This window comes from Bufo gargarizans, chromosome 1 (assembly GCF_014858855.1).
Source record: "Bufo gargarizans isolate SCDJY-AF-19 chromosome 1, ASM1485885v1, whole genome shotgun sequence".
In the NCBI taxonomy this organism is placed as follows: domain Eukaryota; kingdom Metazoa; phylum Chordata; class Amphibia; order Anura; family Bufonidae; genus Bufo; species Bufo gargarizans.
In genome coordinates, this window is record NC_058080.1 from 262,872,868 (window position 1) to 262,890,093 (window position 17,226).

The 17,226-nt window shown below is 46.6% G+C and overlaps 1 protein-coding gene across 2 annotated transcripts in view; it reads right to left on the reverse strand.

Moving 5' to 3' along the window:
* The window catches only part of CCSER1 (coiled-coil serine rich protein 1), a 1,109,040-nt gene that overhangs the window by 307,415 nt on the left and 784,399 nt on the right, over positions 1 to 17,226 (reverse strand). The gene's annotated exons all lie outside the window — the stretch shown is intronic.

Consider the following 17,226-nt stretch of genomic DNA (forward strand, 5'->3'; position numbering starts at 1 on the left):
GCTTTTTTTATTTTTTATTTTCCAAGCTGATGTTCTATACAGGCAAAGAAGGGCTAAGGTCCTTTGACAGGCTGTCTACTTGTTCATTGGTGAAATGCGATAACAGCAAAGTAACAGATAAAGTTATCAACAGTGCTTGAATGTGTTATTGTGACAGAGAAGGGACACGGATAAAGTGATGGGAGAAAAGGTGCAGTTTGTTGGAAAATCCAATAATTATGCCTTGAGGCAATTCTGAATTTGTGTTACTTATGCCAAAGTATGAAATTACAATACTTTGCATTAAGCACTATATTTAGAAGCCTGCACATTTTATTTATTTTTTCATCTAAAATGTATTTCCATAAAAATAAACTATAACAGCATTTAAGTCATATGCATTATGCTAATTTTACATTAAAAAATATAATACAAAATCAAAGCAGGACCATATCTGTTCAAACTCTTTGGATAGGTTCACTTAATTAAAAAGCATTAAAAAAAAAGTTTTATGGCAGTCCCATGGACTATAAACACAATGGTCAGGATGGGACCTCATTGACTTCTATAGGGCAGTTTTCTAGACATGATCAGTGACCTGTGCAGAGGTCATTGTACAAGGGAAGAATAGATAAGCTTTGACAACCACCTATTGTAAATGGCAGATCCTGTCTTATCTATACACAGAGGTGATATCATTACAGGCAGGATTAGAATAATATATAACTGCAGTAAAGTGATCTGTACAAACCAAGAAGTGACGCCAATTTTATTAAAGACACGGAGGCTCCTATTGCTATCTCTTTCTTTACTAAAATCGTATAGCAGCAAAAAACGAACAAATCAATCAAGTGGAAACCATGGCAACTGACTCCTCCCCACTGTGCCAGTATAACAGTCCTAGTCACTGTCGACTCCTCCTCTTTCTTTGCTGCTCTCCTCACAGATAAGTACAGTGGTCTCATTGTCTGTGGGCTGAGCATTATTAGTATTATTAGTATTATTAGTATTATTGTATTATTGTATATGTCATATATTATATGTTATATATTTTATGCCTCCTTGTAGTATTCATTCTGGTGAGGTGTGTCATTCCTCCCCACCCTTTCCTTTTGCCCTTATTGCTTTTCCCCATAGGCACAAGTTTTCTTCCCTTTTAGGCTTCATTTCCCACCTGTAGCGCTGCTGGGTTCGTCCCCACTCCATGTGTGGCCATTTCGCCGCTCCATAACTCTCCCGTCACCCACCGCCACCTCTGCACCGCTCCGCTTCTGCTTCCTTCTGGGCGGCCGAGATCTCGCGAGATTTCGGCCGCCATTTTACCTCAGACGTCTTTTCGCGCGCATCCCGCTCTCTCCTCTGAATCGAGCGTGATCTCGCGGGATTTCGCGAGATTTGCGCCGATTCTCCTCAGTAGAGCTGCCGGAGCATCACAGTATACCTCAGTATATCTGCTACCCCTTAGATATATAGAATTTAGGGTTTTTTGGTCGCATTGGGCTATATTTTCATACTGCTTATAACCCTATTAATATCAGCCTATTAATATTAGCCCTTTGTTGATAAAGGGGCTCCAGGGGCCGCCTGTCCGGCCGTTCTTCCTTCCAGACCCGTGGTTCGGGTCGAGGCTCCATCCCCTATCGTCACTACACTCAAGAGTTCCGACAGCCACCCGCCTTCTTCCCCACCCGAGGATCAACTTGGCGTTCCCGCGGAGCCAGGGGTTCATCTAACCGACGCCCTTTCGGTAAGTCGACTTCCAACATCTTCTTTGACCCCTTGGGTAGGGGGCAGACTCCGTATTTTTTCCCATGTCTGGTCAACCATCACGGCCGACCCATGGGTTCTTTCTACTGTACGGGGATTCCACATAGAACTGATTTGCTCGCAGATCCAAATTCCCCCCCCACATCCTGTAGTCCTCCCGTCCTCAACGCGCAGGCTGTTACATCAGGAACTGACGACGCTATGTCAGAAGGGTGCCATAGAGAGAGCTCCCGTATCCACGGAGGGAATCCTAAGCAGTATGTTCCTGGTGGCCAAAAAAGGAGGTCAAATGCGCCCCGTAATCAACCTTCGGGCCCTAAACGCTTTCGTGCGGTATCGGCACTTCAAGATGGAGGGCATTCACCTTCTCAGGGATTTGCTACTCCATGGCGACTGGATGGTCAAACTAGACCTGAAAGATGCCTACCTGACAGTGCCGGTAGCCGAGTCGTCCAGGGATCTTCTTCGTTTTCTCTGGGGCTCGGAGATATGGAGATTCACATGTCTACCTTTCGGTCTTTCTTCGGCCCCCTGGTGCTTCACCAAACTTCTACGGCCGGTCATCTCCTGTCTCCGCAGTCAAGGGATTCGTCTGATTATTTATCTAGACGATATCCTCATCATGGCCCAGTGCCCTTCCGTCCTGCTTACACATCTGCAATGTTCCATGGACCTATTATCTCGACTGGGTTTTCTTCTCAACCTAGAGAAATCGACTTTGACTCCGGCCCAGTCCATAGAGTTTCTAGGCTTCACCATCAATTCGTCCACGGAGACCCTCAGTCTCCCTCCTTCCAAAGTGCGAGCCATCCGCAAGGAGCTCCTTCATGCCCTCTCTCTTCCAGAAGTCTCCCTACGCCACCTGGCCCGTATAATAGGCCTTCTCTCTTCGTCCATCCAAGCAGTGTTCCCAGCTCCTCTACATTATCGGGCCTTGCAGAGGCTCAAGATTGCCCACCTTCAATCGGGAGCATCCTACGCGGATTTGATCACCTTGGACGAGGACACCAGAGACGAGTTGTCTTGGTGGATCCACAACCTGGAAGTGTGGAATGGGAAGGCGATTTTTCGCCCCCATCCGGATATCACGATAGAGTCAGATGCCAGCCTTCTAGGCTGGGGAGCTTACAGCAACGGTGTGTCTACTGGAGGTCGTTGGTCGGTAGAGGAGTCGACCCTTCACATCAACGCCTTAGAACTGCTGGCGGGTTCTTTTGCAGTTCGCAGTTTCGCGAGCAACCTGACCAAGACTTGCATCAGATTACGGATGGACAACATCTCTGCAGTCAGGTATGTCAATGCCATGGGAGGCACACATTCTACAACCCTATCCCACCTGGCGCGGGATTTCTGGACTTTCTGCCTTGCCAGGGAGATCACAGTGTCGGCAGAATATATACCGGGCCTACACAATACCCATGCGGACTGGAGCTCTCGTTTTCTGTCGGACTCCAGCGATTGGAGATTAGACACCACAGTCTTCTCATCCATTTCATCCCGTTGGGGTCCTTTTTATCTAGACCTTTTTGCGTCTCGCCTGAACTCCCAACTTCCACGATTTTACAGCTGGCGTCCGGATCCAGACGCAGAGGCGGTAGATGCATTCCTTCAAGATTGGACAGGTCACATCTCCTACGCCTTCCCTCCGTTCGCTCTGATCCCGCGGGTCTTAACTCTGACCCGCCTTCAGGGAGCGGACCTTGTTCTTATAGTCCCGTTTTGGACCACCCAGTCGTGGTTTCCCCAACTTCTGGAGTGCTTAATTCAGTGTCCTCTACTTCTTCCGCTTTTCCCGGACCTCTTGTTAGATCCTTCGGGGCTCGGACATCCTCTTATCCTCGAGGGCTCCCTCCAACTTCTGGCGTGCAGAATTTCAGGGAACCCTGGAACATCGCTGGAATTTCGGACTCAGCTAGACGCCTATTGGACGAGGCATGGGCTCCAGGGACCAGACGGTCTTATCGGTCAGCCTGGAGATCTTGGACTGATTGGTGCCTGGCTAGGCACCTGGATCCCGTTTCAGCCCCTGTAACAGACATGCTTCAATTTCTTGCTTCACTTTTTGAGGACGGTAAAGCTTACCGTACCATCAACCTGTACCGCTCTGCTATTTCTGCTTTTCACCACGGGTTTGGGGGGTGCCCGGCGGGTCAGCATCCCCTTGTTTGCCGTCTTCTTAGAGGTTCCCGTCTTTCCCGTCCGCCCAGGCCTCGTTTTTCCTCTACGTGGGATGTCTCCTCTGTGCTGTCCCTTTTTTCCTCCTGGCCTTCTAATACGGACCTTACCCTTCGCCAGCTTTCGGCTAAGCTGGTTTCCTTGTTTTGTTTGATCTCCTGCAAGAGGGTATCCGACGTCCGCGCTTTGGATTACGACGCTAGATCCTTCACTCCCAATGGGGTTGTGTTCAATATCACACGACGCACCAAGACTAGTATCAGGTCCGTTTCTTATCCATGTTTTCCGGACTCCCCTGCCCTCTGCCCAGTGACCTGCCTTCGGGAATATGAGATACGTACTCTCCCTTTTCGTTCACCTAATTGTCCTCAGCTTTTTCTATCATACCGTCGCCCTTTTGGTCCGGTATCAACAATCACTCTAGCCCGCTGGGTGAAGTGGGTTATGTCTTTGGCAGGTGTGAATACGGAAATTTTCACCGCACATTCCACTAGAGGGGCTTCGGCAACCTCAATGACTATGGCAGGCGCCCGTTTGGAGGACATTATGAAATTAGCGGATTGGTCACGAGTTTCTACCTTTCGTGAATTCTATTTCCGGCCTCCGGTTCATGTTTTTTCTTCTGTGGTAAGTCAGCTTTGAACTCGCAATAGGAGCCTCCGTGTCATGTAATAAAATTGCATGATTTTCCTATCTTATGACGTAAAGTCATGATTTTATTAAAGACACGGAGGCGAGTATTGCCCCGCCCTATTTCCCCCCCTGAGGTTTTGGGATTTGAATAACTATGATTTTTTATATTATATCTACTTCTGACAGTTATAGTACTATATGTATACTGCAATGTGTAACTGATGATTGTTACCTTCATTTAGACGTTTTTTCTACCTTTTGTCTTTTTTCCTTTCATAGGATGAATTTACTACTTCCCAGCTACTGCTATCGTTTCAGTTTCCAGTTTTTCGTCCTTCGGTTAAAGAGTTGATTCATCTTCAGTTTCTATGGAGTTTTAATCATCGAGATCAGTTTTTCCAGTGGACTATCACCATCAAAGAAAGAGGAGGAGTCGACAGTGACTAGGACTGTTATACTGGCACAGTGGGGAGGAGTCAGTTGCCATGGTTTCCACTTGATTGATTTGTTCGTTTTTTGCTGCTATACGATTTTAGTAAAGAAAGAGATAGCAATACTCGCCTCCGTGTCTTTAATAAAATCATGACTTTACGTCATGAGATAGGAAAATCATGCAATTATTAGACATAGTGGCCAGTGCCAAAACTGCAGGATTTGGGATTTTAGTTTAAATATAAAAAGTGACATCGAAAAATTAAAAATAACAATCAAAAATTATTTAAAGCTATGGTAAACATAAAAAAGTGATTTACACAGCAGAACATTTTCTGATGACATATTCCCTTTAAGTGCTGCTGAAGCAAAGGATGAACATTGACACTACAAGCCATTAAAGCATGAATTGTTGGGGGGGGGGGAGAATTTAGGGGCCCATTCGGATAGCAGATTTTGGCCTGGACACTGCATCAAACTTCTCCCAGCAGGAAAGCTGTGTCTGTCTCTTATTATTTTCAATGGAGGGCAGTTGGATTAAAGCCACCACATCGCTAAGAAGGGACATGTTAGCTGTCTACTCACAACTTAGCTGAATTTAAGCTATCCTCCAAGTGGGTGGCCTCTAAAGAAATACTAGTTTCCGCCATAGTGTCCATGGCAGATTTTGGTTTGCCAGGTAAACGGTCCCACAGAAATCACAGGAGTGCACAGTGAGAGAGTGTCACTGCAGGGAAGGGCCACTTCCCATAGAGACAGTGGCACATTTCTATCTTCTCTGTACATGTCTCTGCCCGTGGATGCTACAATGTACTTGGGCAATTTAAAAGGCAAAATTATACAGAAAAAGAAAAACATCATGATTTTAGATAGGATTACGACAACTCTACATGCCAGGCTTCACCTGTATATGCTATTATGGCAAGTACGGGTGTTCCCTGGCAAATAGCCACATATAGATCCTTCTGCCAGACCGCATAGTGTATGAGTACCTTAAGGGCTCATGCACACGACTATATGTATTTTGCAGTCCGCAAAAAACAGATCTGCAAAAATTACGGATTGACGTTTGTGTGCATTCCGGAACCGAACAGCTGACCCCTAATACAACAGTACTGTCCTTGTCCGTAATGCGGACAATAATAGGAGACATTTAATTTTTTTGCAGAACCGAAATATGGACATATGGAAATGGAATGCACACTGAGTAACTTCCGTTTTAGAAAAAAAACAGGACTAACACGGAAAGAAAATACATTCGTGTGCATGAGCACTAAGACAGAGGTTAACCTGCACTGTGTATATTTACTCAATGTATGTACTCAATGGAAGGCAGGAAAGGTACAACTGAATTTGTGTTATTACTTTAGTTAGGTTGAATTGTCTGTGATTGTGACTTCAACAGCAATTGGACCCCTCCTTTTAATATTCAGATCAGAAATCTAGGTAATTCCAAGGGGTTCATGTACTTTTCTTTCCACTGTATGTTTTGCGGAACTGTTCAAAGTGTAACCCATTGAATTTGACAAGTATACTATAGACTAGTTTATCTTCAAAGAATGATAATAATGTTTTCCTCTACTGCAGGGATCAGCAATCTCTGGCTCTCCAGCTGCTGTGAAACTACAACTCCCAGTATGCACACTTACTTGGCTGTTCTTGTAACTCCCATAGAAGTGAAAAGAGGATTCTAGGAGTTGTAGTTTCAGAACAGCTGGAGTGCCCGAGGTTGTTGATTCCTGTTCTAGTGCTACGGTATAAGTAACATGAGTTTCTTATATCACTAGCCAGTGGTCCTCCATGTTTAGCACATATGCCACATGTGATTAAGAGATCCCCTTCATGCATTTTGGCCTTCATGAGCAAGCAATTATTAGTATTATTTTATTTTATTTTTTTTCGTTTTTGAATGGTTCCTTCCAAGAGCTATACCTTTTTTTATTTTTCCATGGATGTAGCCATATGAGGGCTTGTGTTTTTTTGGGCAGGTTGTAGTTTTTAGTTGGGGTACAGATAACTTAATGTTTAACTTGTATTAACTCTTTCTAGGGGGGGATAGCAATACTGACACTGAGTTTTTATGTTATAAGTAGAGTTGAGCGAACACCTGGATGTTCGGGTTCGAGAAGTTCGGCCGAACATCCCGGAAATGTTCGGGTTCGGGATCCGAACCCGATCCGAACTTCGTCCCGAACCCGAACCCCATTGAAGTCAATGGGGACCCGAACTTTTCGGCACTAAAAAGGCTGTAAAACAGCCCAGGAAAGAGCTAGAGGGCTGCAAAAGGCAGCAACATGTAGGTAAATCCCCTGCAAACAAATGTGGATAGGGAAATGAATTAAAATAAAAATTAAATAAATAAAAATTAACCAAAATCAATTGGAGAGAGGTTCCATAGCAGAGAATCTGGCTTCCCGTCACCCACCACTGGAACAGTCCATTCTCAGATATTTAGGCCCCGGCACCCAGGCAGAGGAGAGAGGTCCCGTAACAGAGAATCTGTCTTCATGTCAGCAGAGAATTAGTCTGCATGTCATAGCAGAGAATGAGGCTTCACGTCAGCCACCACTGCAACAGTCCATTGGCATATATTTAGGCCCAGCACCCAGGCAGAGGAGGGAGGTCCCGTAACAGAGAATCTGTCTTCATGTCAGCAGAGAATTAGTCTGCATGTCATAGCAGAGAATGAGGCTTCACGTCAGCCACCACTGCAACAGTCCATTGGCATATATTTAGGCCCAGCACACACACAGGCAGAGGAGAGAGGTCCCGTAACAGAGAATCTGGCTTCATGTCAGCAGAGAATCAGTCTGCATGTCATAGCAGAGAATGAGGCTTCACGTCAGCCACCACTGCAACAGTCCATTGGCATATATTTAGGCCCAGCACACACACAGGCAGAGGAGAGAGGTCCCGTAACAGAGAATCTGGCTTCATGTCAGCAGAGAATCAGTCTGCATGTCATAGCAGAGAATGAGGCTTCACGTCAGCCACCACTGCAACAGTCCATTGGCATATATTTAGGCCCAGCACCCAGGCAGAGGAGGGAGGTCCCGTAACAGAGAATCTGTCTTCATGTCAGCAGAGAATTAGTCTGCATGTCATAGCAGAGAATGAGGCTTCACGTCAGCCACCACTGCAACAGTCCATTGGCATATATTTAGGCCCAGCACACACACAGGCAGAGGAGAGAGGTCCCGTAACAGAGAATCTGGCTTCATGTCAGCAGAGAATCAGTCTGCATGTCATAGCAGAGAATGAGGCTTCACGTCAGCCACCACTGCAACAGTCCATTGGCATATATTTAGGCCCAGCACACACACAGGCAGAGGAGAGAGGTCCCGTAACAGAGAATCTGGCTTCATGTCAGCAGAGAATCAGTCTGCATGTCATAGCAGAGAATGAGGCTTCACGTCAGCCACCACTGCAACAGTCCATTGGCATATATTTAGGCCCAGCACCCAGGCAGAGGAGGGAGGTCCCGTAACAGAGAATCTGTCTTCATGTCAGCAGAGAATTAGTCTGCATGTCATAGCAGAGAATGAGGCTTCACGTCAGCCACCACTGCAACAGTCCATTGGCATATATTTAGGCCCAGCACCCAGGCAGAGGAGGGAGGTCCCGTAACAGAGAATCTGTCTTCATGTCAGCAGAGAATTAGTCTGCATGTCATAGCAGAGAATGAGGCTTCACGTCAGCCACCACTGGAACAGTCCATTCTCAGATATTTAGGCCCCGGCACCCAGGCAGAGGAGAGAGGTCCCGTAACAGAGAATCTGTCTTCATGTCAGCAGAGAATTAGTCTGCATGTCATAGCAGAGAATGAGGCTTCACGTCAGCCACCACTGCAACAGTCCATTGGCATATATTTAGGCCCAGCACCCAGGCAGAGGAGAGAGGTCCCGTAACAGACAATCTGGCTTCATGTCAGCAGAGAATCAGTCTTCATATCATAGCAGAGAATCAGGCTTCACGTCACCCACCACTGTAAGAGTCAATTTTCATAAATTTAGGCCCAGAACCCAGGCAGAGGAGAAAGGTCCCGTAACAGACAATCTGGCTTCATGTCAGCAGAGAATCAGTCTTCATATCATAGCAGAGAATCAGGCTTCACGTCACCCACCACTGTAAGAGTCAATTTTCATAAATTTAGGCCCAGAACCCAGGCAGAGGAGAAAGGTCCCGTAACAGACAATCTGGCTTCATGTCAGCAGAGAATCAGTCTTCATATCATAGCAGAGAATCAGGCTTCACGTCACCCACCACTGTAAGAGTCAATTTTCATAAATTTAGGCCCAGAACCCAGGCAGAGGAGAAAGGTCCCGTAACAGACAATCTGGCTTCATGTCAGCAGAGAATCAGTCTTCATATCATAGCAGAGAATCAGGCTTCACGTCACCCACCACTGTAAGAGTCAATTTTCATAAATTTAGGCCCAGAACCCAGGCAGAGGAGAAAGGTCCCGTAACAGACAATCTGGCTTCATGTCAGCAGAGAATCAGTCTTCATATCATAGCAGAGAATCAGGCTTCACGTCACCCACCACTGTAAGAGTCAATTTTCATAAATTTAGGCCCAGAACCCAGGCAGAGGAGAAAGGTCCCGTAACAGACAATCTGGCTTCATGTCAGCAGAGAATCAGTCTTCATATCATAGCAGAGAATCAGGCTTCACGTCACCCACCACTGTAAGAGTCAATTTTCATAAATTTAGGCCCAGAACCCAGGTAGAGGAGAAAGGTCCCGTAACAGACAATCTGGCTTCATGACAGCAGAGAATCAGTCTGCATGTCATAGCAGAGAATCAGGCTTCACGTCAGCCACCACTGCAACAGTCCATTGTCATAAATTTAGGCCCAGCACCCAGGCAGAGGAGAGAGGTCCCGTAACAGACAATCTGGCTTCATGTCAGCAGAGAATTAGTCTGCATGTCATAGCAGAGAATCAGGCTTCATGTCAGCCACCACTGCAACAGTCCATTGGCATATATTTAGGCCTAGCACACAGGCAGAGGAGAGGTTCATTCAACTTTGGGTAGCATCGCAATATAATGGTAAAATGAAAATAAAAATAGGATTGAATGAGGAAGTGCCCTGGAGTCCAATAATATATGGTTATGGGGAGGTAGTTAATGTCTAATCTGGACAAGGGACGGACAGGTCCTGTGGGATCCATGCCTGGTTCATTTTTATGAACGTCAGCTTGTCCACATTGGCTGTAGACAGGCGGCTGCGTTTGTCTGTAATGACGCCCCCTGCCGTGCTGAATACACGTTCAGACAAAACGCTGGCTGCCGGGCAGGCCAGCACCTCCAAGGCATAAAAGGCTAGCTCTGGCCACGTGGACAATTTAGAGACCCAGAAGTTGAATGGGGCCGAACCATCAGTCAGTACGTGGAGGGGTGTGCACACGTACTGTTCCACCATGTTAGTAAAATGTTGCCTCCTGCTAACACGTTGCGTATCAGGTGGTGGTGCAGTTAGCTGTGGCGTGTTGACAAAAGTTTTCCACATCTCTGCCATGCTAACCCTGCCCTCAGAGGAGCTGGCCGTGACACAGCTGCCTTGGCGACCTCTTGCTCCTCCTCTGCCTTGGCCTTGGGCTTCCACTTGTTCCCCTGTGACATTTGGGAATGCTCTCAGTAGCGCGTCTACCAACGTGCGCTTGTACTCGCGCATCTTCCTATCACGCTCCAGTGCAGGAAGTAAGGTGGGCACATTGTCTTTGTAGCGTGGATCCAGCAGGGTGGCAACCCAGTAGTCCGCACAGGTTAAAATGTGGGCAACTCTGCTGTCGTTGCGCAGGCACTGCAGCATGTAGTCGCTCATGTGTGCCAGGCTGCCCAGGGGTAAGGACAAGCTGTCCTCTGTGGGAGGCGTATCGTCATCGTCCTGCCTTTCCCCCCAGCCACGCACCAGTGATGGACCCGAGCTGCGTTGGGTGCCACCCCGCTGTGACCATGCTTCATCCTCATCCTCCTCCACCTCCTCCTCATCCTCGTCCTCCTCGTCCTCCAGTAGTGGGCCCTGGCTGGCCACATTTGTACCTGGCCTCTGCTGTTGCAAAAAACCTCCCTCTGAGTCACTTCGAAGAGACTGGCCTGAAAGTGCTAAAAATGACCCCTCTTCCTCATCCTCCTCCTCCTCCTCCTGGGCCACCTCCTGTTCCATCATCGCCCTAAGTGTTTTCTCAAGGAGACATAGAAGTGGTATTGTAACGCTGATAACGGTGTCATCGCCACTGGCCATGTTGGTGGAGTACTCGAAACAGCGCAACAGGGCACACAGGTCTCGCATGGAGGCCCAGTCATTGGTGGTGAAGTGGTGCTGTTCTGTAGTGCGACTGACCCGTGCGTGCTGCAGCTGAAACTCCACTATGGCCTGCTGCTGCTCGCACAGTCTGTCCAGCATGTGCAAGGTGGAGTTCCACCTGGTGGGCACGTCGCATATGAGGCGGTGAGCGGGAAGGCCGAAGTTACGCTGTAGCGCAGACAGGCGAGCAGCAGCAGGATGTGAACGCCGGAAGCGCGAACAGACGGCCCGCACTTTATGCAGCAGCTCTGACATGTCGGGGTAGTTGTGAATGAACTTCTGCACCACCAAATTCAGCACATGCGCCAAGCAAGGGATGTGCGTCAAATTGGCTAGTCCCAGAGCTGCAACGAGATTTCGCCCATTATCACACACCACCAGGCCGGGCTTGAGGCTCACCGGCAGCAACCACTCGTCGGTCTGTTGTTCTATACCCCGCCACAACTCCTGTGCGGTGTGGGGCCTGTCCCCCAAACATATGAGTTTCAGAATGGCCTGCTGACGTTTACCCCGGGCTGTGCTGAAGTTGGTGGTGAAGGTGTGTGGCTGACTGGATGAGCAGGTGGAAGAAGAGGAGGAGGAAGCCGAGAAGGAGGAGGTGGCAACAGGAGGCAAAGAATGTTGCCCTGCGATCCTTGGCGGCGGAAGGACGTGCGCCAAACAGCTCTCCGCCTGGGGCCCAGCTGCCACTACATTTACCCAGTGTGCAGTTAGGGAGATATAGCGTCCCTGGCCGTGCTTACTGGTCCACGTATCTGTGGTTAGGTGGACCTTGCTACAGATGGCGTTGCGCAGTGCACACTTGATTTTATCGGATACTTGGTTGTGCAGGGAAGGCACGGCTCTCTTGGAGAAGTAGTGCCGGCTGGGAACAACATACTGTGGGACAGCAAGCGACATGAGCTGTTTGAAGCTGTCTGTGTCCACCAGCCTAAATGACAGCATTTCATAGGCCAGTAGTTTAGAAATGCTGGCATTCAGGGCCAGGGATCGAGGGTGGCTAGGTGGGAATTTACGCTTTCTATCAAATGTTTGTGAGATGGAGAGCTGAACGCTGGCGTGTGACATGGTTGAGACGCTTGGTGACGGAGGTGGTGGTGGTGGTGTTGGTGGTACATCCCCTGTTTGCTGGGCGGCAGGTGCCAACGTTCCTCCAGAGGCGGAGGAAGAGGCCGAGGCGGCAGCAGCAGAATAGGCCGAGGCGGCAGCAGCAGAAGAGGTAGCAGGGGGAGCCTGAGTGACTTCCTTGGTTTTAAGGTGTTTACTCCACTGCAGTTCATGCTTTGCATGCAGGTGCCTGGTCATGCAGGTTGTGCTCAGGTTCAGAACGTTAATGCCTCGCTTCAGGCTCTGATGGCACAGCGTGCAAACCACTCGGGTCTTGTCGTCAGCACATTGTTTGAAGAAGTGCCATGCCAGGGAACTCCTTGAAGCTGCCTTTGGGGTGCTCGGTCCCAGATGGCGGCGGTCAGTAGCAGGCGGAGTCTCTTGGCGGCGGGTGTTCTGCTTTTGCCCACTGCTCCCTCTTTTGCTACGCTGTTGGCTCGGTCTCACCACTGCCTCTTCCTCCGAACTGTGAAAGTCAGTGGCACGACCTTCATTCCATGTGGGGTCTAGGACCTCATCGTCCCCTGCATCGTCTTCCACCCAGTCTTGATCCCTGACCTCCTGTTCAGTCTGCACACTGCAGAAAGACGCAGCAGTTGGCACCTGTGTTTCGTCATCATCAGAGACATGCTGAGGTGGTATTCCCATGTCCTCATCATCAGGAAACATAAGTGGTTGTGCGTCAGTGCATTCTATGTCTTTCACCGCTGGGGAAGGGCTAGGTGGATGCCCTTGGGAAACCCTGCCAGCGGAGTCTTCAAACAGCATAAGAGACTGCTGCATAACTTGAGGCTGAGACAGTTTCCCTGGTATGCATGGGGGTGATGTGACAGACTGATGGGGTTGGTTTTCAGGCGCCATCTGTGCGCTTTCTGCAGAAGACTGGGTGGGAGATAATGTGAACGTGCTGGATCCACTGTCGGCCACCCAATTGACTAATGCCTGTACCTGCTCAGGCCTTACCATCCTTAGAACGGCATTGGGCCCCACCATATATCGCTGTAAATTCTGGCGGCTACTGGGACCTGAAGTAGTTGGTACACTAGGACGTGTGGATGTGGCAGAACGGCCACGTCCTCTCCCAGCACCAGAGGGTCCACTAACACCACCACGACCATGTCCACGTCCGCGTCCCTTACTAGATGTTTTTCTCATTGTTATGGTTCACCACAACAACAAATATATTATTTGGCCCAATGTATTGTATTCAAATTCAGCGGGATATAAATTTGAGGCCTAGTATTTAGGCGCTGGGTGACCGGTATGGATTTAGTGACAGAATTAGACTTGGAAATGCACAGAAGCGTGTGTGTGTGAAGTTATTCTGAATGACCCAATGTGCACCTTGAATATTATATACCCTTTTAGGGATAGATTTCAAATAGCTCTGATATAGCAGAAACCACTAAATTATGAAATTGCTAAATTGGGAATTGTACTTCAACCCAGAACAAAAAATGTGCTTTGACGGACACTAAATATCTTGCCCAGCAACAACAGTACAACGGTGGGTAACGAGAGATTTAGAGGGAATTAAATTTGAGGCCTAGTATTTAGGCGCTGGGTCACCGGTATGGATTTAGTGACAGAATTAGACTTGGAAATACACAGTAGCGGGTGTGTGTGAAGTTATTCTGAATGACCCTATGTGCACCTTCAATATTATATACCCTTTTAGGGATAGATTTCAAATAGCTCTGATATAGCAGAAACCACTAAATTATGAAATTGCTAAATTGGGAATTGTACTTCAACCCAGAACAAAAAATGTGCTTTGACGGACACTAAATATCTTGCCCAGCAACAACAGTACAGCGGTGGGTAACGAGAGATTTAGAGGGAATTAAATTTGAGGCCTAGTATTTAGGCGCTGGGTCACCGGTATGGATTTAGTGACAGAATTAGACTTGGAAATGCACAGAAGCGTGTGTGTGAAGTTATTCTGAATGACCCAATGTGCACCTTCAATATTATATACCCTTTTTGGGATAGATTTCAAATAGCTCTGATATAGCAGGAACCACTAAATTATGAAATTGCTAAATTGGGAATTGTACTTCAACCCAGAACAAAAAATGTGCTTTGACGGGCACTAAATAACTTTCCCAGCTACAACAGGACAACGGTAACGAGAGATTTAGAGGGATTTAAATTTGAGGCCTAGTATTTAGGCGCTGGGTGACAGGTATGGGTTTAGTGACAGAATTAGACTTGGAAATACACAGTAGCGGGTGTGTGTGAAGTTATTCTGAATGACCCTATGTGCACCTTCAATATTATATACCCTTTTTGGGATAGATTTCAAATAGCTCTGATATAGCAGAAACCACTAAATTATGAAATTGCTAAATTGGGAATTGTACTTCAACCCAGAACAAAAATGTGCTTTGACGGACACTAAATATCTTGCCCAGCAACAACAGTACAGCGGTGGGTAACGAGAGATTTAGAGGGAATTAAATTTGAGGCCTAGTATTTAGGCGCTGGGTCACCGGTATGGATTTAGTGACAGAATTAGACTTGGAAATACACAGTAGCGGGTGTGTGTGAAGTTACTCTGAATGACCCTATGTGCACCTTCAATATTATATACCCTTTTTGGGATAGATTTCAAAGAGCTCTGATATAGCAGGAACCACTAAATTATGAAATTGCTAAATTGGGAATTGTATTTCAACCCAGAACAAGAAATGTGCTTGAACGGACACTAAATAACTCGCCCAGCTACAGCACTAGGGACAGATTTAGCTGGATATAAATTTGAGGCCTAGTATTTAGGCGCTGGGTGACAGGTATGGGTTTAGTGACAGAATTAGACTTGGAAATACACAGTAGCGGGTGTGTGTGAAGTTATTCTGAATGACCCTATGTGCACCTTCAATATTATATACCCTTTTAGGGATAGATTTCAAATAGCTCTGATATAGCAGAAACCACTAAATTATGAAATTGCTAAATTGGGAATTGTACTTCAACCCAGAACAAAAAATGTGCTTTGACGGACACTAAATATCTTGCCCAGCAACAACAGTACAGCGGTGGGTAACGAGAGATTTAGAGGGAATTAAATTTGAGGCCTAGTATTTAGGCGCTGGGTCACCGGTATGGATTTAGTGACAGAATTAGACTTGGAAATACACAGTAGCGGGTGTGTGTGAAGTTATTCTGAATGACCCTATGTGCACCTTCAATATTATATACCCTTTTTGGGATAGATTTCAAATAGCTCTGATATAGCAGGAACCACTAAATTATGAAATTGCTAAATTGGGAATTGTACTTCAACCCAGAACAAAAAATGTGCTTTGACGGGCACTAAATAACTTTCCCAGCTACAACAGGACAACGGTAACGAGAGATTTAGAGGGATTTAAATTTGAGGCCTAGTATTTAGGCGCTGGGTGACAGGTATGGGTTTAGTGACAGAATTAGACTTGGAAATACACAGTAGCGGGTGTGTGTGAAGTTATTCTGAATGACCCTATGTGCACCTTCAATATTATATACCCTTTTTGGGATAGATTTCAAATAGCTCTGATATAGCAGAAACCACTAAATTATGAAATTGCTAAATTGGGAATTGTACTTCAACCCAGAACAAAAAATGTGCTTTGACGGACACTAAATATCTTGCCCAGCAACAACAGTACACCGGTGGGTAACGAGAGATTTAGAGGGAATTAAATTTGAGGCCTAGTATTTAGGCGCTGGGTCACCGGTATGGATTTAGTGACAGAATTAGACTTGGAAATACACAGTAGCGGGTGTGTGTGAAGTTATTCTGAATGACCCTATGTGCACCTTCAATATTATATACCCTTTTTGGGATAGATTTCAAATAGCTCTGATATAGCAGGAACCACTAAATTATGAAATTGCTAAATTGGGAATTGTACTTCAACCCAGAACAAAAAATGTGCTTTGACGGGCACTAAATAACTTTCCCAGCTACAACAGGACAACGGTAACGAGAGATTTAGAGGGATTTAAATTTGAGGCCTAGTATTTAGGCGCTGGGTGACAGGTATGGGTTTAGTGACAGAATTAGACTTGGAAATACACAGTAGCGGGTGTGTGTGAAGTTATTCTGAATGACCCTATGTGCACCTTCAATATTATATACCCTTTTTGGGATAGATTTCAAATAGCTCTGATATAGCAGAAACCACTAAATTATGAAATTGCTAAATTGGGAATTGTACTTCAACCCAGAACAAAAATGTGCTTTGACGGACACTAAATATCTTGCCCAGCAACAACAGTACAGCGGTGGGTAACGAGAGATTTAGAGGGAATTAAATTTGAGGCCTAGTATTTAGGCGCTGGGTCACCGGTATGGATTTAGTGACAGAATTAGACTTGGAAATACACAGTAGCGGGTGTGTGTGAAGTTACTCTGAATGACCCTATGTGCACCTTCAATATTATATACCCTTTTTGGGATAGATTTCAAAGAGCTCTGATATAGCAGGAACCACTAAATTATGAAATTGCTAAATTGGGAATTGTATTTCAACCCAGAACAAGAAATGTGCTTGAACGGACACTAAATAACTCGCCCAGCTACAGCACTAGGGACAGATTTAGCTGGATATAAATTTGAGGCCTAGTATTTAGGCGCTGGGTGACCGGTATGGATTTAGTGACAGAATTAGACTGGGATATGGCCAAAAAATGAACAGACTATTGCTGGTTAAATGCACTTGGTGTGACAGCTTCACCCTGATGTAGGCTTTAGCCAAAAAACAACCACACCATTGAGGGTTAAATGCACTTGGTGACAGGCGCAGCTTGCCCCTGATTTTGTATATGGCCAAAAAATG